Source organism: Otolemur garnettii, unplaced genomic scaffold, assembly GCF_000181295.1.
Source record: "Otolemur garnettii isolate 467f Iridium unplaced genomic scaffold, OtoGar3 scaffold00030, whole genome shotgun sequence".
NCBI lineage: Eukaryota > Metazoa > Chordata > Mammalia > Primates > Galagidae > Otolemur > Otolemur garnettii.
The window spans coordinates 9,059,843-9,082,537 of NW_003852425.1; the positions used below are offsets into that span (position 1 = coordinate 9,059,843).

The 22,695-nt window shown below is 36.5% G+C and overlaps 1 protein-coding gene and 1 pseudogene across 2 annotated transcripts in view; one reads left to right on the forward strand and one right to left on the reverse strand.

Moving 5' to 3' along the window:
• TMEM232 (transmembrane protein 232) overlaps positions 1–22,695 on the forward strand; it is a 183,969-nt gene that overhangs the window by 149,084 nt on the left and 12,190 nt on the right. The gene's annotated exons all lie outside the window — the stretch shown is intronic.
• LOC105886901 lies at positions 21,065–21,826 on the reverse strand (annotated as a pseudogene). Its single transcript, XR_001161244.1, has one exon. The product of XR_001161244.1 is annotated as a 60S ribosomal protein L7 pseudogene (transcript).

Consider the following 22,695-nt stretch of genomic DNA (forward strand, 5'->3'; position numbering starts at 1 on the left):
TTTACAAATTGATGTTGGGAAATCAGCCCCAAACTTTCCAGTGATTGACTGAGACAGGAGGATGAAGGAAAATAAAAAGACAGGCACAGATTTAAAGTTTTAAGAATAGCCTGGGCTGATAGATCTTTGCTGCTTATTGTGAGGCTTCAGCAAAGACAAAGACTCCAGGCTCACTGTATATTTATTTCATACATCTAGTAGGGGCCAAAATCTGTACATCATAATTCTTGCTGAGCTTGAATTCTCTAATTAATCTATGTTTTAAACTAAAACTAATTAAAAAATAGCCAGGCATTATGGCAGGTGCCTAGTAAGTGCCAGCTAAATAATCAGTCTAAATAATTAGACTGATTTACCTTTTACTATTATTGCTCTAAGTTATTTATGATTTTAATACAAACAAAACATTGGACAGTGAACACAGTCCAGGAGCAGGATGTCAGTGAAGACCCCAATTAGGCCATGCACACAATTCACAAGAGTAGCCCTTAACACTCAAGAAACTTTGTGCTCAGATGGACTGAGCTTCTGACCATACCATGGTGACAGAAGAAAAGAGATATTTTTTTCTCTTTATCTAGTCCAGAGCACTCTTGCTGTCTCTACTGAGGTTTAAACATTCTGCATTCCCTCACTTCCCAAAAGCACTCCCTCTCCCTGAGAGGGCAGCCCCAGCCTGGGCCAGCCTATCCTGCTCAGTGACCTTGCAGTGGAATTGTGCTGGGGAAGGGTGAAGTTTCAGCACGATAGCCTTGGGTCTTAAAGGGACCAGGCCTCCTGCAGTACATTTTGCACAGGGCTTTCCCTTTTGTCCATCATCTGCAATCATTTTCTTTTCTTTTTTTTTTGCAGTTTTTGGCCTAGGCTGGGTATGAACCCACCACCTCTGGCATATAGGGCCAGTGTCCCACTCCTTTGAGCCACAGGTGCCACATGTGCAATCATTTTCTTAATTCAATTCCTAACCTACTTATACCAATAATTGAATTTTGGTTTTAGGCTTATTAAATCATTATTACTGGCAATGCAAGCATATCAAGATATTACTCTTCCCTTAAGTGTCCATATGTATATCTGCAAATTGAGTTTACTTTGTATATACATTTTTAACCCATTTTCAGTTATCTGTGACAGGTAAAATTTTTTCAACTTTAAATGTCCCAGGAATTAATATGTCCTAAGAGCAGAGATTTTTTTTCTTGTTAATTACCATATCCATTTCCACAGCAGAAAGAAGCTGATGCGTGATACATACTCAGTAAATATTGGATGAATAAATAAATGAACTATTATTTTTTCTAACCAATTAGTAGTATTGAATACCGTAATGCATACAGAAGCCATAACTCATTTTACCAATTATCTACCATTGGTCATTTACTTAACATCCAAATTATTTGCTTTTATCAACAATGCAGTGATGAGTGAATTTGTAGATATAGCTTTGGGCACATCTTATTATTTACTTAATTCAAATTCTTAGATTATTCATTGTGTATATGTGTTATTATTTGGAATGTCAATTTCTAAAGCAGACTTTAAGATGTTTATTTATATACCAAAGTACTGAGGTGGTAGTCTAAACAGCCAATTAAAATTAAAAGTTTCTTAAACTAAATGTAACACTATAGAGGGAGAGTAAATAATATTCTGGTACACTTACACCCCTACCAAACTGGACCCAACCAAAATACTTCTCATACGTAGCCTAACTTTAGGGCTGGTGAAGTGGCTGGGCTGTAGGCTACGATAATGGTCAATATTAGGTGGCAACTTGACCAGGTTGAGGGGTGCCTAGTGAAGCACTGTTTCTGGGTGTGTCTGTGAGGTTATTTCCAGAGGAGATTGATGTGTCAGTCAGTAGACTAGGAGAGGAAGACCTGCCCTCACTGTAGGTGGGTACCATTCATCTGCTAATAGAATGCTAGGAGGCTAGAACAAGCGGGCAAAATAAGAGGGATGTTCAGCTTGTGGGGAATTTTCCTCCCTTCACCCCCCCCCACACACACACACACCATTTGGAGCCTTTTCTTCTTCTGCCCTTGGACATCAGACTCCAGATTCTTCAGCCTTTGGACTGTGAAACTTGTACTGCTGGCCTTGCTGGGGGCTATATTGTTTGTTTTCCAGGTTTTAAAGCTTCTGGACTTGGACTGAACCATACTACCAGCTTTTCTCATCCCCTACCTTGAAGAAGACCTATAGTGGGGCTTTGCCTTTGCTATCATTTGGGCCAAATGTCCCCAGTAAACTCCCTTTCTCCCAATCCTATCTGATTGGTTCTGTCCCTCTGGCAAGTCCTATGATAACTACCCTTTCTTAGACTCTGCCTTGTCATATGATGTTAACCACCAATCACAGATGACACTGATGGAATAGTTTCAGAAGTTGAATGTGACAGTTTTGTCAGGTAAAGGTCCCAGTGAAAAACAGGGAGCTGGACATAAGTATAATTCTGAGGAACTTCTAGTTTGATGCCTCGCTGATACAATATTTCACCAAGACAGCCTTACAAGCAGCCTCATCTTCCTGACCCGGTTTTTGCTGTCTGTGTCTATCAGCATATTCATTGACAGAGTGCTAATGCAGGAGCAGAAAGTAAAGACAGCTTTTCACTCTGCATATCCATCCAAGGTCTTGGGAAGTGCTTGGCTATGATTTGTTGGATAGGGTCAGTTTTCTGCAGGAAAATTGTCTGTTTATAAGGATGTACTGTCTCAAGGAGCCCAGTCCCCAACCTTAGCTGGCTTTCCGGGTGAGCATTACCTGGAGAGGAATTAGTATGCTTTACTTTTGATTTACTCAGGGTCCTTAGAAGGCATGCGGTTTAGTGTGCTATAGAATGAAAATTTATGGTAGGTTTTTTGATTGAAAGATAAGATTCATGGTGTGTGTATGTGTCTGTGTGTGTGTACAGAAAGTACCTAAAAATGTATACACAGTTTAAGAAAGGAAAAAGCTGTATTAAAATTGTACTTGACTTCTGCAATTACAAGAGGTACTCAAACATGATTTGTATTCGTCTTTTGTTATCTTTATATATTGAGTATTATAATTTTCATAGTTTTTTCTTTTCTTAAAATGTGTATACATTTTGTCATCCTCTGCCTATGTGTGTGGGTATATACAGATAGATAGATGCAGATATAGACATAGAGGTAGATATGTTTAACTACCAAGTCTTTCCAAACGCAGTGGTGACTTATAATGTAGTATCCTATTTATATCTTTTATTCAAATATAATGTTCTCCATTTATTTCCTTTATGAAATGATTTTTCCCATTAACCTAGTGTGTGTCAAATTTCTCTTGTTATATAAAGATGATGTTTCAAAATATTAGAATTGTTTATCCTCTGACCAAGGCTTTTTGGTACAGCTGAGAATACATTTAAGCTTGAAAGTCACACCACATGCTAACAGGACTGGACTCTTACGCATCTATATTTATGGCATTCCTTCAGTTGCAACCACCTACCAATTACTGGCATTTGGAGCAAAGTGGTGTCACTTGTGAGTCTAGATTCCAAACTTAGTCTGGCCCCATGATGTCCAGACTTGAAGGATTTTTCCCTGCTCTTCCCTCCCAGCATCTTTACTTTTCAGCTGCCACCATAGAAGAGAAAATGCTGACTCAAGCAGTAAAGGCGAGATATTACTGTGTGGTAGGAAGAACATTATAAGGCTATCGTTCTTGTGTAGCTTTTGCTCATTTTTCACTCATTTGGTAAACATTTATCAAGCATTTATATTTGTCAGCCACTGTACACGGCTGATAAAGATTGAAAAGGACAGACAAGTTTCCTCCTCTTATGCCTCTTTTAATGGAGAAGACAAATAATTATACATTCAGTGTAAGAAAAATGCTATGAAAATTTCAAGTATTAGGATGAAAAATTAGAGTATGGCTTCTTTATGTAAGTGAGGAAAGGCCTCTCCGAGGGGGTGGCATTTGAGCTAAGACCTGCATGATGAAAAGAGACAGTTATGTGAATAACTGGGAGATGAGTATTTCAGATAGCAAGCACACAGTCCCCAGGAGAGCGTTATTCAGCTCAGCCTGTGCGAGGGGCAGAAGGAAGGCCCAAGTGATTGGAGAACAGAGGCAAGATGAGATTAGGCTCTGGCTTGAAGGAATGTCGTGTCTGCTCTGATAGTCTATCTAGACATTGAAACTTTCTCCACATTAGCTACGAGGCTGTTTTGCTTTTAACCATTCATGTGACCACCAGAGCAGCATTTTGAATTTCTTTCAAGATCTTGGTTTTTGCATTCAGAGCTTGGGTAACCATTTGGTGGAAGAGGCCTAACTTTCACTTATCTCTCTTTTCGACTTACCTTCCTCACTCAGCTTAATCATTTCTAGCGTTTTGGTTTAAAGTGAAAGATCTGTGACTGTTCCTTTCACTTGTACACTTAGAGGTCATTGTAGTGTATTAATTAGCATAATTTTACTATCTTTATGTCTCAGGAAATAGAGAGGCCCAAGGAAAGGAAGAGCTATGGGGAATGGCCAACCAGCAGAGCAGCCAGGGCACGCATAACATGTACTGATTGTTTGCTATCTGTCACTGGCACTGTTCCAGGTGCCTCTAACAATTACAATGGTAACATCACAGATCACTGGGCACAGATCATCATGACAGATTTAAGAATGATGAAAGAGTTTAAAATATTTTAAGAACTATCAGAGTGTGACACAGGGACAAGAAGTGAGCATAGAATGTTGGAGAAATGGTGCCGATAGACTTGCTCAGTGCAGAGTTGCCAAAAATCTTTTATTTGTAAAAACTGCAATATCTTAAAAACAGAATCAAAGTAAAGCACAATCAAATTAGGCATGCCTACAGTAGCATTTGCGTGTGTGTTGTCTGTGTATCTAAAGTAGCAAAAGATCCTTTTAAAAAGTGTTTTAAAAATAATTGGAATGAAAGTAATAATTTATTTAACTCAGTGTTTGGCTCATTGTAAGTAATTTGGGGTAACTTTATGCTTTGATAACAATTTCAAACATAGGAAAAGTTGCAAGATTATTACAAAGAATATCCATATTCCCTTTCCCCAGATTCATATTTTTTTACATTTTGCTGCATTTACTTTATCCTCCAATTCCCCTCCTTCTGAACACACACACACACACACACACACACGGGTTTCACATCCATTTACATTTTTGCTGAACTGTTTTAGAGTAAATTTTGGACATCATCCCTTTTACTCCAAATACCTCAGTGTATTTTTTTTGGGGGGGGGCCAGGGCTGTATTTGAACCCGCCACCTCCGGCATATGGGGCTGGCGCCCTACCCTTTTGAGCCACAGGCACAGGTCCTACCTCAGTGTATTTTATCAGAAAAAGAACATTCTCTTACATAAACACAGAACAATGATCAAAATGAAGAAATTAAAATTGATACAATGTTCTCTTATAATTCGCAGTAGTACTCAAAATTTTCTAATTGTTCTCATATTCTTTTATAGCTAGTTTGATCCAAGTTCACAATCTAGTCCAGTATCACGTATTACATTTAATTGCCAACTCTCCTTTTTCTCACTGGTTTGGAGTTTCTCCTCAACCTTTCTTTATTTCTTGACTGCAGGAAAATACTTTGCAGAATGAAACTCACCTTGAATTTGACTTTTCCTCAGGATCAGTCTCAGGTTATCCACCTGCAGGGAATCATAATGGGCGATACTTTGTTTGATTATTGGTGATTTTAATTTTTATCACTTGGTTGAGAGATGTCTAATAAATTTTTTTACTATAAAATTGCTGTATATTACCTTAGTAATTAACTAACTTATAGGAAAATATTCCAGTGTTATCTACATACCCCATTTCCCATTAAATCTTTACCCACTACTTTTAATATCCATTAAATTTCTTGCCTGAAAATTTCTTGCATTGCTATTATGGTTGCAAAGTTGTGACTTCTCTACCTCTATCATTTCTACTATATTTGTGAGTTAGCCTTCTCTTGAAAGAGCTTTTAAACTTTAATTAACTAATTAATTAATTATATTTTTAAATTTCAACAGCTGTTAGGCTTACTCTGATATTTTTAATTCACTGTTGTATGAAGTAGAAGACAGGGCTTACTCCTAAGATTAGTCATCCTTTGATTTTGCACTTTAAGGTCCAACTCAGTGCTATGTGTCTTTGAGGTTTTGTGAGCATTTGACATTGAGAAACACTAGTCAGCTGACGGATCAAAGAATAAAAGCTTCAGTCCAAACAGAAGTTGGTTCGTGTAGTCTAAAGATAGTTCTACCCTGCCTAGCATCAAGGGGCAAGGACTGTTTCTTATACAGTTAAAAATAGCAGATAGTTGATGTTTCCAAGGCAATAGCATAAAATGTAATCTCTAATATCTATATTTACTACAGAGAGGTTTATAAAAAAAAAAACCAGGCTGGTATGGACATGTGCCTAGATCTGTTTCTGAAAATGCCATCAAATGCTCTTTGCTCCTCAAAAATGCCTTGAGATGATCTGAAGAAGTAAGTTTTGTTACCCTAATAGAGGCATTCCTTTTGATTTGGTGCCCTGTAAAGCTGAAAGTAAGAAGGAAAAAAGGACTCAAAAGAATATAACTATAAGGTTTGATATTGATGCAGTTTTACACGTCAGTTTAGCAAGTATTTATTCAGGGTTGTTTATATACAACAGCTTCCAACCAAGCTAGCACAGTAAATTCATGATTTCACTCCCTGAGTGTTTCATGTTCCCTAACTGCTCCAAACACATAAGAAAGATATAAGGATATTTTAAAGATTCATATTCATAAAGAAATAAGAAAAGTATACTCGTATATCAGAACCAGAAAAGAAAAGTAGTGAAAGGGTTTTAATGTTGTGAGAAGCTGCCAGACACTTACATGAGTTTAGTTGCCCTGGGGGAGAGAGGGGGTATCAGGGAATAAACTCAGCCCACGGAAAGTTGGGGGTACTAGCCAGGTTCACTGCGATCCTTTCTGTCAGCCCCATCTTTGCTGCTATGAACGCTGCCAGGGCCTATGCCTGCGTCAGGCAGCATTCCTGGACGTGAGGGGACACAGCTGTGACTCCTCACCCAGGAGCCAAGCTAAGCACCCTGCCTGCTCGCTGATTACAACATCCTCATGTCACTAGAGGTCAGGATCCCACGGGGCCAACACATGACCCTGTTTTGTGCTAGAACACTGAGGCAGCCTGAAAAAGAGAAGGTTGAGCCGAGAGAGAGGAGGAGGAGAACAAAGGAAGAGAAGAGATAAAACCTCAACTGAAAATAAGCCTGCAACCAAAATTCCCCAAATGGAATGCCCGGAGAGAACTAAGTAAATAAAATCAACAGCTGAAAGATGGATTAATTCAACAGGACCTAAACACGTAGAACTAGTTTCTTCTGATATAGAGCATCATTTCCATCAGAAAAATATTATTTGCATTTCATTTTCACTTATAACAAACATCTAGGTTCTTGGGTGATTTTCTCCTCTTAGTATAATGCATGTGAGATTCATCCATATACTAATATCCACTTCTTTATATTACACAGTAATATTTAATTATGTAAAAATACCAGATTTATCCATACATCAGTTCAAGGACATTTGATTTCCAATTATTTTTTGTGATTACATATACTCACCATAAACATTTATTAAATAAAAGCTTTTGAATAACAATGTATTCTTTTTATTTCACCTAAATAAACACTTATAGATAAAATTTTGGATTATATGGTAAATGCACGTTTAACTTTAGGAAAAAACAGCCGAAGTGTTTTTTAATGTTGCTATAACATTTTACCTTCGCATCATGAACATGAGAGTCCTGTTTGCCAGCACTTGGTATTTCCAGTATATGGGGGTTTTGTTTGTTAATTGTAGCCATTATTTTATTTTTTTAAAATTTCTTATAGTGTAAGTGTGTACATTAATGCAATAATGGAGTACAGTGTGCTGTTTTCATATACATTTTGAAATACTCTCATTAAACTGGTTAACATAACTTTCATGTCATTTTCTTAGTTATTGAGTTAAGACATTCATACTCTCCTTTTAGAAAGATTCACTTGTACCCTCATAAGATAAACCATAGAGGTGACCACACCAATCACCCTTCCTCTCCCCATCTGCCCCTCTCCCATCCCCTTCCCATATTCTAAGGCTATAATTAGGTTATGACATTCCTATGAAAGCTATGAATTAGTTTCAAAATAGGGCTGTGTACATTGGATACTTTTTCTTCCATTCTTGAGATACTTTGCTAAGAAGAACATTTTCTAATTCCATCCATATAAACACGAAGGAGGTAAAGTCTCCATCTTTCTTTAGGGCTGCATAATATTCCATGATGTACATGTACCACAATTGATTGATCCATTCATGGGTCGATGGGCACTTGGGCTTCTTCCATGACCTAGCAATTATGAATTGGGCTACAGTAAATATTCTGATACAAACATCTTTGTTGTAATTCAATTTTTGGTCTTCTGAATTGTAGCCATTCTTACAGATATGTAGTAGTATCTCCTTGTGGTTTTAAATCTCCTTTGATGAATGACTAATCATATAGAGCAAATTTTCATGCACTCATGCAGCATCTATACATCTTCTCTTTTTCATTATCTTTTTAAAAAATAATTTGTCCACTGTCTATTGAGCTTCTTTAATTAATGAGATTTGAGGTTTTTTCTTAAAAATAGTGGATCTAATTCTTTTGTCAGAGATTTTTTGCTTTTCGAATATTTTCTCTCTCCTAGTCTCTCAGCATGATATTTCACAAAGGAAAAGTTTTATTTCTTAATGTAGTGGGTGCTGCTTTTTGTATAGCTAAGAAATCTTGCCTAACTCAAAAAGGAATTTCTCCCATTTTCTTATAGAAGTGTTCAAACTTTAGGTCTTACATTTAAGTCTATTATCTATTTTTAGTTAATTTTTTATCTTATGGAAATTATATACCAAAGTTCTTTTTTATCTTTGCCGATGGACGGCCAACTGTCCCCGTATTATCACTTTAAAAGACTAATCCAGTGTAATTGCATTTGTACCTTTGCCCACATACAATTCACTTTACACAAGTGGGTGTATTTCTGGAATCTTTTTCTGTCTGATTGATCTTTTTGCCAGTCTTGATGCCGGCACCACACTCTCACTCGCTCATTTACTGTAGCTCCCTGATTTTTGAAACTGGGTAGTATTTTTATTTTTCAGAGTTGCTTTTGTTATCATAGTTGCTTGCTTTCCCATATAAATTCTAAGATCAGCTAATTTACGGTTATAGAAGAGCCTTCAAGATTTTCATTGTGCTTATATTGCATCTCAAAATCAATTTGAAAGGTACTGGCGTCTTCATAATATGTACTCCACAAATTCCCAACACTGTGTATTTCTCTTTTTATTTAATTTTTTAATTTCTTTTATTAGTGTTTTACAATCTTCTGTGTGTAGTTTTCAGATTTATATGTATTTCCTGTTTTCTTGTTATTATATATCTCTTTAATTTTTATTTCTAAATATTCATTGCCAGTATATAGAGTTACAAATACTACAAGTAACTCCTTTATCATGTAATCTTGCTAAACTAACTTATTAGTTCTTATGAACTAAACTTTGTAGCTTCTTTTTCTATAGATTTTTATTTTGTAAAGTTCAAAGGATTTTTAACAGATAATTTTACCTACTGCAAACAAAGAAAACTTTTTTCCTTTTAAATCTGTATGCCTTTGATTTCCTATGCTTAGCAAAATTTATTATACTGGCCTGGGACTCGGGTTGAATAGAAGTGGTAAGAACAAATGTCCTCACTTCGTTTCTGATCTTAGGACAAGCATTCATCTTTAACCATTATGCAGAAGGTAAACTGTAGATTTTCACAGATGCCCTTTATCAGGTTGAGGAAGTTCCTTTTATTCCTAGTTTTCAAAGAGTTTTTATTATGAATAAATATTGATTTGTTAAAGGCTTATTCTTTATCTGTTGAAATAAACCTCTGAAGATTTTCTTTCTTTAGTTTAGTGATGTGGTTAATTGAATGAATTTTCAATGTTAAAATAGTCTTGCATTCCTGTAATAAACCCCACTTTCTCATAATTTGTTATCCTTCCTCTATGTTGCTAAATTTGAGTTGCTATCAATGTGTTTATAAGTTTTCTATGTTATGAGAATTGTTGGTTAGTATTTTTTTCTTGTAATACCTTTTTTCTGGCTTACATATTAGGGAAGCACCAGCCTCCTGATAAGAGTTTGTAAGGAGTTTTTGTAGAATTAACATTGTATCTTCCTTAAAAGTTTAGGAGAATTAATCAGTGTACACATGAGGCTTGGCATATTTTTTCTCAGATAGATTTTGACTATGAATTCTGTTCCTTTAACATTTATTACAGTAGTCACGTCGTACCTATTTCCTCTTGAATGAACTTTGGATTTGCCCATTGCATCTATATAGTTGAACTTATGAGTGCTAAATTGTTTGTAATATTTTATTATTGTCCTTTTAATATCGTAAGTTCTGTAAAGATGTTCCTTCTTTCATTATTAGACTGATAATTTATATCTTCTTGGGGGCTTAAATATGGGTAGAGATTTATCATTTTTATTGGTCCTTATAAAAAATAAGCATTTGGTTATCATTTACTTTATTGTTTCTTCCCTTGTAGTTTCATCGATTAGTGCATCGATACCTATTATTCTTCCCTTTGCTTCAAAGGGTTGTTTGCTTTTCTTTACCAGTCTTTTAAAGTAGAATCTTAGATCACTGATTTGAGCTTTTTTTTTTCTAATATGAACTTTTAATGTTACACATTTTCCTCTAAGTGCTGCTTTACCTGTATCCCCCCAAATGTGTTTTTATTTTCTTTTAATTTAAAATATTTTCTGACTTTCCCAGTGATTCCTCTTTGATTTGTGGGTTGTTTAGAGGTGTGCCATTTACTTCCAAGCTTCTTGAGGTTTTCCAGATGTCTTCTGATCCTTCTTTCCTTCCTTTCCCCCTTCCTTCCTTCCTTCCTTCTATCCTTCCTTTCTTTCCATCTGTCTTTTTCCTTAGATACAGGATTTTACTATGTTACCCACAATGGAGTACATTGTCTAGTCACAGGTATCAGTGTGGCAAACTATAGCCTTAAACTCCTTTGCTCAAGAAATCCTTCTACACCGGCCTCCCGAATACCTGGGATGACAAGCACATATTGTCATCCCCAGCTTTTTTTTAGTTTAAGATTTTTTTAATGATATTGAAATAAATTTTGAATTTCTAAAACTCCTTTAAATATGCTATGATTTGATTTATGGCTGAGAAAAGTATCTTACTAGGTAAATATCTTATGTGTACTTGAAAATAATTTGTATTCTGTTGATGTTTGTCAAAATGTCCTATAAATGTTTATAACATAAAATTGGTTTCAGGCTTCTATAGTCTTATGGATTTTCTGCCTACTTGTTATATTAATTGCTAAGAGAGGGTTGTTCAAATACCCGAAGATAATTATGGCTATGTCTATTTCTCTATTCAGTTTTATTATTTTTTGCTTCATGAATAATCAAGCATAGTTTTTAAGTTACACACTTAGGATTGTTTCTCATTCTCAGTGAACTGATATTTTTTCATCCTTTTCTAATGTCTTTTTGCAGGCCTAGTAATATTCCGTGTCTATGTCACTGCCTATGGTGTTTGTTATACAGCATTGGCCTTCGTTTCTTTGCTTTGTATTAAAACTGAGACTTGGTGTTTAAAAATGAAATAGTAGACGAGCTGAACAGACTGAGTAAGAAGGACAATTCAGATGAGGTAACCAAGGTTTATAACCAGCTCGTTAGTAGCAGAGCCAGGAAATCCATAAAGTAGGAATCCTTACGCCAGGTAATTGCTAGTTCCACCCAAACTGAAAATGTGTCTGCCAATCAATTCAATTTGCCCTTTATAAACACCTTGATGTCTTGGCAAGTTCTGAAGGTATACAGCCGAGATGTAAAGTCAGGTCTCTTGCCTCTGAGTTTCTAAGAATGGGGAATTCACTTCTTTCTGGTAACAGAACACAGGGGAGAAGTCATCACGCTGTTGGGAAATATCCTGAGTAGAATGTTATAAAGTCACTTTCCACATCACTTTCCTTGAATTGTTTTGATGATGAAATTGTTAACAAGGCACGGTAATGATCTTCATGATGTCAATGAAGTAATCACCATGTGATAACAGTGTAACTTTCAAATACAGCCAGCTTCATCCAGCATCTGGCACCGTTGCTTCATGAATTAGCACGACTTTGTGGTTTTCCAGGTACTTCACTCAAAAGCTTTCTCTCTCTTTCTCTCCCTCTCTTATAGATCACATTATATTTATTTATTTATTTTTATTTCAGGTTAATGTGAGGGTACAAATAACTAGGTTAAAGTATTTGCATTTGTTAAGTAGAGTCCCTCTTGTAGTTGTGTCCCACACCCAAAAGATGTGCCATACATCCCTACAATGTTTCAATTAACTGGGAACACACGGATCTCCTCCCATCCTCCCCTTTCTCTTCCATTCCCCTTCCCCCCAATTTGAATTAAATTGAGTTTTTCTTATATATGGGCCTCTGTAAATATCTTGTCCCATTATGAAGGCTGTCTAACAACTAAAACAAATAGCCAACTTTCAAAATGGAAAAAGATATTTGCATGTTATGAATCTGACAAAGGCTTGATGATTAAGATCTACAGATAACTTAATCAACAACAACAAAAAAAGAGCAAACAATCCCATCTATCACTGGGCAAGAGACATGAACAGAACCTTCTCTGATGAAGACAGACGAATGGTTAACAAACATTTGGAAATGTGCTCATCATTCCTAATCATCAGAGAAATGCAAATCAAAACCACCCTGAGCTCTCACCTAACCCCAGTGAGAACAGCCCATATCCCAAAGTCCCAAAGTTGCAGATGCAGGTGTGGATGTGGGAGAGAGGAACATCTTTACACTGTTGGTGGGACTGCAAACTATTACAGCCTCTTTGGAAAGAAGTAATGGGAAATACTAAAAGAACTCAAGTTAGACCTCCCATTTGATACCACAATCCCACTACTAGGCATCCCCCAGAAAGAAAAATCATTCTATCATCATAAGACATTTGCACTAGATTGTTTATCAAAGCTTGCTCTTAAGCACCTCACACACTGAAAATAGTTTATGTGCACATTCACCTACAGTGCTTTTGCTTTAGATCAGGAACAGAAATTCCTCTGATCACTCATGTGGGGCAATTATGGACGACAAACACATTTTACCCAATGAGTTGGCAGCCTGCCTTTTTATCTGTTCTTCCAATACCGTCTTTACCCCTAAGCTCATTAACTTAAGAGAATAAAAACATGGGGCTATACATTGTGAAATTCTTTGGAAATATATTTCATCCCTGACTCTTTCTTTCATTCCTTTTTATTCACATTGCTATATATTGACAATTTTATGGCTGTCCTTCTTAAGATTTATTTTCAGAATCTGCTCAGAGAGTATTTGATGAAATCTATTTTGGGTCTCAGTAGGAGAATCCTAATTTGCATCTCCTCATGGGTCACCATGGCCTAAATTGATCTGCACTGACCTGGTTCATTTAAAATCAATTCAGGATTTTTCTGCACACACAGAACAAACTGCTACCTGCACTTCAGATGCTACAAAATCAATCCCAAGGAAATTTAAACGATCTGGATGGGTTATTCAAATAAAAGTCCACTGTGTTGTGTTGTTCAAAGTTGAGAGGGGTATTGGGGTGAAACTAAGGCACTAAAAGAGATTAACCAACCAGCTAGTGAAAAATTATATCAGCTGTCTGTGATACAAAATACATTTTCCCATCAAATATCTAATTATTATCATATTTATCTGAAATGCTTGTTATAAAATCAATTAAGACAATATTTTATTGTATTTATTTTAAGTGTATGGAATATGTTTGAGGCAAGATGTACAACTGCTACTCTGTTACAATTGTAGAGATCATGCCAGGTTATATTTTAAAGTCAAGATTCAGTAGGCAGCTTTACTTTAGAAGTGAGATATGAAAGATCAATCTAAACTAAATCAGGGTTTATGGTGTTGGGTTTTTTGTTTTGTTTTGTTTTATTTTGCTAAACCATGCTGAGCTCTTTAGCCACAGTCAACAAAAATAGTAGGTGAAACTTCTGATATTCTATCAATTGTAAACAAATTTTCTCTTAAATAAACTGCTAAGTATAAAGAGATAGTTATATTTCTTATTCTATTTAGAAAAACAGCACACATAGAAATATGTTAGTTTTTTATTTTGCTTTCAAAACACCAAATATGTAATAAGTGCTGTTCATAGGTACCAATGGCATTAATAATAAATAGTAAATGTTATTGGTAAATTACAGGCTATAAGACCTTTTAGAAGGGAAAGAATGCTTGTTACTGGAAAAACTTAGGAAATGTTGACTTGATAGTGTGACTTAAGTTAAAATGACTTTAGTGTGACTTAAGGAAAAATCGATTTCCAACACAGAAAAGTCATTTTATATGAAAGGAACAGTATAAACAAAATTATTAAGGGAGAGGATTGAGAGAGTTCAATTAAAAATAATGGTAGAAGACTGAGGCAATGGATGAGAGAGCTTAGGTGAAGTATCGAGGCTGTGGCTGGAAAATGATAATTCTTGAAAACCAGGCTAAGACTTTGAATTTCCTTTTTCAAGCAAAGAAGTGCCATCAAAGTTTAGAGCTCTTGAAATAACTTGTAAAATAACAGGATACATTCTCAAAAGAAACGTTTAAAAGGCCTATTTTCAGGGCGTATTTAATTTCAGGCATATATGCTAGGTTCTAGAGAGAAAAGAGAATATTCTTGCTCTCAAGAATTTTGAGTTTAAAGAATAGATGGAAAATAGAAGTATATGCTTCTCTTATCTAACACTGATAGATCCAGAGAAACAGAGGGAAGGATGACATAGCGGGGCAATGCCAGCTCCAGAGACAGATTAATCCTGAATTAGTAGTGGCTTGTCACAATAAGCATTTATTTTTGTTCCATCACAGCCAAATGTGGTACTGCTTCTAAGATGACCTCCTATGGGGACCTTTAGGGACCTGGTGTCCTTCACTTACAGCTCTATCCTCCCCTAGGCCTTCCAAGTCCTCAACCAACTCAGCCCAGGAGGCTCAGACTTCTCCCACTGATGAGAACTAATGGAACTGAGAAGGTGGCCCAGCTTTATGTTCAGGACACATACAATCACAGTTGTGATGAACACACTGTAGTCTCTGCCCCAGGAGCACATCTGATGACGGGGTGGAGTGAGCACATGCAGAGTTCTGTTTTCATCTGGCATTTGTTCTGATTGGTTAGACCCTGAAACTGTTTTGATTAGTTGGTGCTCATATCCTTTAGTTATTGAATGTTTTGATTAATCCCCGCAGTTTACCTGAATTTGTGCTAAGACTGCAAGAGTGAAGGTGAATCCAAGGATTTCACTTTAGCATGGATAAACTGGCAATAATTTACAGAATGAACCCCAAATGCAGATAATTAGAGGCAATAGGGTAATTTAGTGGGCACAGGTCAGGGAGGTAAAACCTGAATAGAGAGAAGGCTACAGAAAGGAAGAGAACCAGGAAAAACCCTGAAAATACAGGTCCACGCAGCTATGTGGATAAAAGCCAGATGGAAAACAGAGTTAAAATATAACCAAGATTACATAAATGAATGAACACCTGCCAGCGATGTTCAGCCTCGGTAATTGATAGGTTGATATGTTTTTACCCAAATAGGGAACAAGAAAAAGGAACATATTTTAAAAGAAGCCATTAGATACTAAGGTATTTAAAAGTAAGAATGTGCTTTGTAGTCCCGGAATCTGATACAGAAATGAGCAGATAATAGGGGCTCCATAGATAATAGTGCCATCAATGAAAGAAAATTACTTCAGTCTTAGATACACTGAGTGTTTTGTCTCACTCAGACATTTGGGTAGAGATTTCAGCAAGTAGTTTTAGAGGTGGAACCAAGAAAGGCATCAATAAAATCCACATATTTATAAGGACAAGTTGAAAATAAAAATATCTCAGGGAACAGAAAAGTAATTATTTACAAGGAGTGGTAAGACATATTAAATGATACAGAGACATTAACTAAAAACAACCATTTTTTTTTCAGAATTAGAGGATAAAAATCATCTGTATTTCTTTTATCTTGTAGATGGTTTTCTTTTTTTCATTCCTTTTTTTTTTTTTCTTTCTGAAACTTCATGGGCATCAATATATAACAGCATATATCATGAAAGTACAAATTGCCTATGATCACATCTCCGTGGGATAATTGTTAAATTTGGCGTATTACCCTTCAAGTCATTTTCAACGTGGATGGAGAGAATCAACTCAGAATGCATGTGGTGCCAAATGCACCTTTGTCAACATAAAATTACCCTCTGAACTGTTTATTGACTTTGCCTTAAATTCTACTTTGTCTGAAAATGGTATTATATCTCCTAGCATTTTGAGGTTTTGAATCTCCTAATAATCATTTGTATTCCCTTTATAAGCTTATAAGTTTAATATCATCTGCTTAATTAAAATTTTTTAAAAGCTGCATTTACCTTAACTTTTCTTTTGGCTTCTAGAGAATTAATGACATTTACTTCTATTGTCACAATTTATATCTTTTGTCTTCTATCCTTTTGTTTCATTTACTATGTTTTACATTTCTTATTTTTACTGTGAATTTATTTCTACTTAAAATATATTTTTCCTATTTTGACTTACCCTAACAATTTAGAAGGCATGTAGCCTGTTTTTAATGCTTACAATAATTATACTCACCTTTCCCCATAAAACTTTGTATATTGAAAATTGTCAAAAATCAATAATAAAATCTATATTTTGCCTCATTATCTTTTTGCTGATCATCTCACTCCGTGTAATAGGAGGAATGTCACATATTTCTCCTTCCTTCCCTTTCATTCTCTCAGCTTTTAAAACTATAATGTATATGTTAAGAACCACATTAATATTATTGAATTATTTTAGTCATTCATCTTTTCTGTTTAAGTAACATTCCATTTTTATTCAATTTTGTAGCAAAATTTAAAACAATTATTTAGACTGAAATTTTTGTTTCGTTTGATTCAGTGTTCACTGCTAGACTTTACAGAAGCACTAATGCGATGTTGGTTTCTGCAACTGGATAGCACGTGGGTGCCCTCAAAGAACGGAGAGTTGAATGGCTTCCTCTCAATACCGTGTTTGTTTCTTGTTCTGTTTGTTGTTGTTCTTGTTGTTTAAAATGTACCACTAAACTTGGAGTTACCTCCATTCTTAATCTCTTAAGTACTTCATAGAAAGCATAAGAGAAGGAGTAATTTATGCCAACTACATGAAAATCTAAAACTTCTTAGAGCAAAAAACCCACTTCTCTTATCTCTTACATTGCAAAGAAGAGATCTAAGGCTCACTTTTCTTATTTTTACACAAGTAAACTTATATTTGCTTATTTTCTGTCTCAATATTTGTACAATTTTGCTTTTGTCCTCAGTTTATTTTTTTTTTTAGTATTCCATTTTTAACTATTATATTCAGTCACTTTAGTAGATATACTTAGGTTTTCTTTCAGCAACCTAAGTTTTCTGCAGTCACATGTATGAATCCTGCTTCTGCTCCAATTTGTCTGGGTTTTTAAGTTGATAATTATTGGGTTAAATATTTTTTTATTCTATTTTAATTATCTCTTCTTTCTTTATTTTTAGTTTCCTTAGTCCTCTGAAGTTCGGAAATCTTCTCAAATTGGTAATCCATGTCACTGATTAGTTTTTAGTAATATCTTTTCATTTTTTTTTTTTTTTAGCTGCATTTATTAGGTCTGACTCTTTTACCTGGCGCTTTTGGTTCTCATCTCATCCTTCCTCATTTCACATCTTTTTTTCCTCTGAATTTTCTTTTCTTGTTGCTTTTATCTCCTATTTTGTGACTATGACTATTCTAACTTACATCCTATCAATTATACCTAACAGTTTTCTGTATCTTCTGATGAGTTCCTGCAGTAAATAATTTTTTAAAACTTATTTTCTTTTAGATATTTGGAGTGATGTATCATTCTTCTTGCCTGGCAATAATTTAGAGATTATTTGAAAGTTTTCTTCCCTTGTCATGCATTGAAAAGGTCTCTGTACAGGACTGGCCTTTGTTAATAGATAGATTTTCCCAAGGGTCCTGTGTCCCCCATCCATTTGTGGCTAGTGGAATCCGCTCACTGTTCTTCAGCTGGATGGCACCGTGACAAGCTTTGTGCCTAACCTGGTTTCCGATCTGTGGCAGGCTTTCACAAGTACCTAATGCGACTGGGCTGGAATGTGAGAAGGTTTTCTCCTACCCACTCTGGCTGGATGGCGTATTTCTCAACAGTGCTATTATCCTCAGTCTGTTTGGAAAACAGGGCCACTTCAGATCTTTGAGAATTTTCCCTTCTAGTCAATAGAAATTGATTTTTTTTCAAGATTCTTTGTAAGATGTAATATAGCCTCTACCCGTTTTTCCTCTCTTTCCTTTTAAAATTACTTTTTAGACCTCCAGAAGCTAATTGTGTATGTGGGAGAGCTGGCGCAGGGAGGGAAAGCGTAGCCCTCCAGGTGCTGCAAATCACTACCTGTGTTTCTTGTGCCGGCTTGACCTTGGGGCAAACAGTGACAGGGGGAGGGTTGCCCACATTCACACGAGCATCTTCGCCTATCTCTATTTGAAGAATAGTAGGACCCTCTTTTCCACTTTGAGCTCTAGTTGCAGAAACTACTATAGATTGCCACAAACAGAATATAGATTCTGGCTTCTGCCTCAGTTTTTGGCATGCCGCTTATAATTTTGTCAATGAAATACCATTCAAGAAACGTGTTCTACTAAATGAAAGTGTTATTATAGAGATCCCGTAAGCCTGACAGAATTTTAAAGGAATGAATAATCTCCAGAGTGTAGTTCTAGCTATTATTAATAAATAATTTTATATATCTCACAATTACAGAAATACGCCAACATGTCAATACTTCACAGTTGAGAACTTCTGCAATAAAACACTGGCAAAAAATTAGTATTTAGGCATTCTTAGTAGCTTAGATTGAAGCCTAAGGTCTTGTACTATTATGTCTTCTAACTAGCAACAGTAGAGTCACTCAGAAGCAGAGACAACTAAGAAAATATATGATCTCTTATTCCCCACCTCTAATCTATATAGTTGCTATGGCAATCAATTGCCCCCCATGCTAAGAACTCACCCAATCTTTCATAATCACTGCCGCCATTCTATTTCAATAGAAGCAGAAATGGTCCCACATCTCCAAATATTTTTTGTTTCATTGGTACAACTGTCAGAGCGATCATTTTAAACCAGAATTCTGAGCATACTATTTTAATGCTTAAAAGCCTTCAAAGACTTGCAAGGATGTTTTACTGAGTAAGAGTAAAGACTTCATGTGGAACTTCCTTTTCAAAGCCTCTGCTTGGTGTCTCTGCCACATTCACCCCTTCCCTCCTCCATGTGCCACAGTGACACCTCCCAGAGATTGTCTGATTTCTTTGTTTAGTATAAGAAAATTGCCTTTCCCAAAGTAAATTCAGGTCAAAAAGGGGGGAAAAGAAGAAGAAAAGCCTATATTTGCTGATATTTGATGATTCTCCAAGAAAATGGTTTCATCCCTGTGGCAGGTATCCTCTAACACGGCCTCCAGTAACCCGCCTCCTAGCCTCTGGGCCCTTGACTAACGTCTTTCTTTGACTGTTGCTTTGATTTAGTGATTTACTTCCAATAGATGGAGCATGGCAGGTACTATAGATACCATTTCCAAGTCTAGGTTACAAAAAGACAGTGGCTCTGGCTTAGGGACCTTCTTCTCCTTCACTCTCTCTGAGGGAAACCAATTGTCGTGTTTTGAGCCGCTCTGAGAAGAGGTTTGAATGGCAAGAAAGTGCTGTGTCTGACCAACACAGCCACCAAGAACATGACACTTGCCAACAGTGACGTGAATAAGCTTGGAAGAGGCTCCTCCCCCCGCCAGCCCTGTGGAACTTTGAGACATCTGAATCCCCTAAGAACAACTTGATTTTAACCTCTGAGAGACTCTGAGCTAGAAATCATGCCCAGAAAAACTGTGAGATAATACATGTATGTTATTTCAATCTCTTAATGTTGTGATAATTTATGATGCAGCAATATGTAACTGGTATAGTCACTACCCAGTCATCACATGTTGAGGACCATTATTCAGTACACCCCTGCACCCCACCCACAGCTCCCAACTGACTTTATGGTATCTCGTTCTTAAACAAAAGTTACTGAGAAAATGGGCATGAAGAAAAATTAGGGGATGGGCCTATAATGGTTATTTTTATTTTCTTTAATATAACGATGGTTCCGTGGGCGTGCATATATTACAACTATCAGATTACACATTTTAACATATGCGATGTATTGTGTGTTAATTATACCTTCATGCAGCTGTTAAAATATTAATGTAAAAATAAGTCTCATCAAATATTTGGGAAAAGACTCTGCTGTTTGAAAAAACAGTGACCCAAATAAATAAAATATAAAAAGGATGCAGAAAATACTGAACAGTGTAGGATGGAAGAAATGTCAAAAAATCTTTATAATTCTCATCCTCTGAGAAATAAAGAAAAATGTTTTCATTCATGAAAAATGAAGTCTATTAAAAAAGAATAGTGTATGAATAAGAAAGAGTTATCAGAAATTAGAAACATAGTAGTGGAAGTTACAAATTCAACCCAAGGCTTAGAAGATAAAGGTAAAGAGCTATCCCGGAAAGTAGAAAGGCCAAGAAGAGGAAAATGGGAACAAGAAGATACTAAAATGAGCGGCCCAGTCCCAGAGGTCTACTTTAGAATTAAGGGAATGCCAGAGGAAATAACAAGACAAAAAGAGTTATTTGTCAATACATTTATTTTTAATTGGAAGAACTAAAGACAAATTTACATATTTAAGAGGTCCAAATAATGCTCCAAAATGAATTTTATTTTATTTTTTTTCAATCTGAAAGCAGTCACTGTTTATTAACTGACCAGATTACAAAAACAATCAGGGCAGATACTTTACTTCATTCTTCTAATAAGCCTATTGATTTTGTCTCCCCTGTTACCAGCATCTCCACCTTCTACAGAGTGGGTTGTCTTTTTCTTCATTCCCTGCCCCGTGGAGATGATAACTTGAATGGCCACAAGAAGTTATTTGCTTCCTTGAAGCATTTCCAACAGTATAGATCTCATGAATCAGATCCTCCATGCAGATGATGCCATATTTACCAAGCGATGGAGCAATCAAACTGTTATCAGTCAATGTAATTCGTTTCTTATTGATTTTGCCATAACCACGCTTGTAGATTAGCTCCTTTACTGACTTCAGATTTGGGTACCCCCATGCAATATATGGTTCTACAATCCTCAGCATGTTAATGGAAGCCTTGTTGAGCTTAACAAAAGTTCCATTGAAGATCTGGTGAAGGTGAAGAAGCCGCAACACCTTTCGGACCTTTGGACTCACCCCATTGATCCCTCTGATCCTGATGACAAATGCCAATTTGGGTTCTGCAGGTCCATAGAAGTTGCCAGCTTTTCCTGCCATCCCAGCCATCCAAATCTCAGTTCTGTACATCTGCCTGTATTCTTTATGACAATGCTTAGCTTTTTCATAGATAAGCTTCCTCCTTGCCTTTCAAAGCATCTTTTGGGCACACTTCTTTCTCAGACGCTTGATCTTCAGCTCTGCGAAATTCTTTCGCTTCTTCTTAAGGGTTTCTGGCACAGCAGGAACCTTCTTTTTCTTCTCTTCAACACCCTCCATGGTTCCAGCCGGAAAAAGAGTCCAAAATGAATTTTAAAAGACCTATTTCAAGATACTCTGTATTGGCTACACTTTGCTGTGTAACAAATGACCACAAAATGTGACAACTAAAAGCAGTGAAGTATTTGTCATTTCAGGATTTCAGGGTGTCAGGAATCTGTGCACAGCAAGGCTGGCTTCCCTGATTATGGTCTCTCGCCTGTTTGTGGTTAAGATGTGGGTCAGGACTGAGCTGTCACCCAAAGGGGAACTGAGAAAGATTCAGTTTCCAAACCATTTGTGAATGATTGTCAGCTGTTACCCTGGGAATCTCAGCAGCTTGCTGCCAGTTAGCCAAAGACCATCCTCGTTCCCTTACTTGTGATCCTCACCAATATGTCGACTTGATTTATCAAAGCATAAAGGCCAAGAAGGAGAAGGAGAGCTTGCTACTAAGACAGAAGTCAGGCTTGATTGTGGAGATTGGAGCCTGCCACCTTTGCAATACTCTGGGGGTTACAAGCAAGACCTCGGGCCAGCCAGCCCATGCTCAGGGAGAGGGAATTTACACAAGGGCAGGAGTACCAGGAGGCAGGGATTATTGGGGGCCATCACGGAAACCTGTCACCAAGCACTTGATTGTAAAAGTGGAAGAACTAAGGAAAGGGGGAACATTAAAAGACCATTAACAATCCTAAAACATTTCATGTGTTTCCTTACTCTTCCCAGAAGACTTCCTCATGGTTAGGTTAGAGTGGACTTCAAACAGGCAGTTTTCCCTCTGGGAACCTTGGCAGTGTTTATAGACAACTTTGCTTGTCACAGTGGGGGATGTTACTGGCATCTCATGGGCAGAGGCCAGACATGTTGCTAAATATTCTACAGGATATAAGGCAGTGCCCTC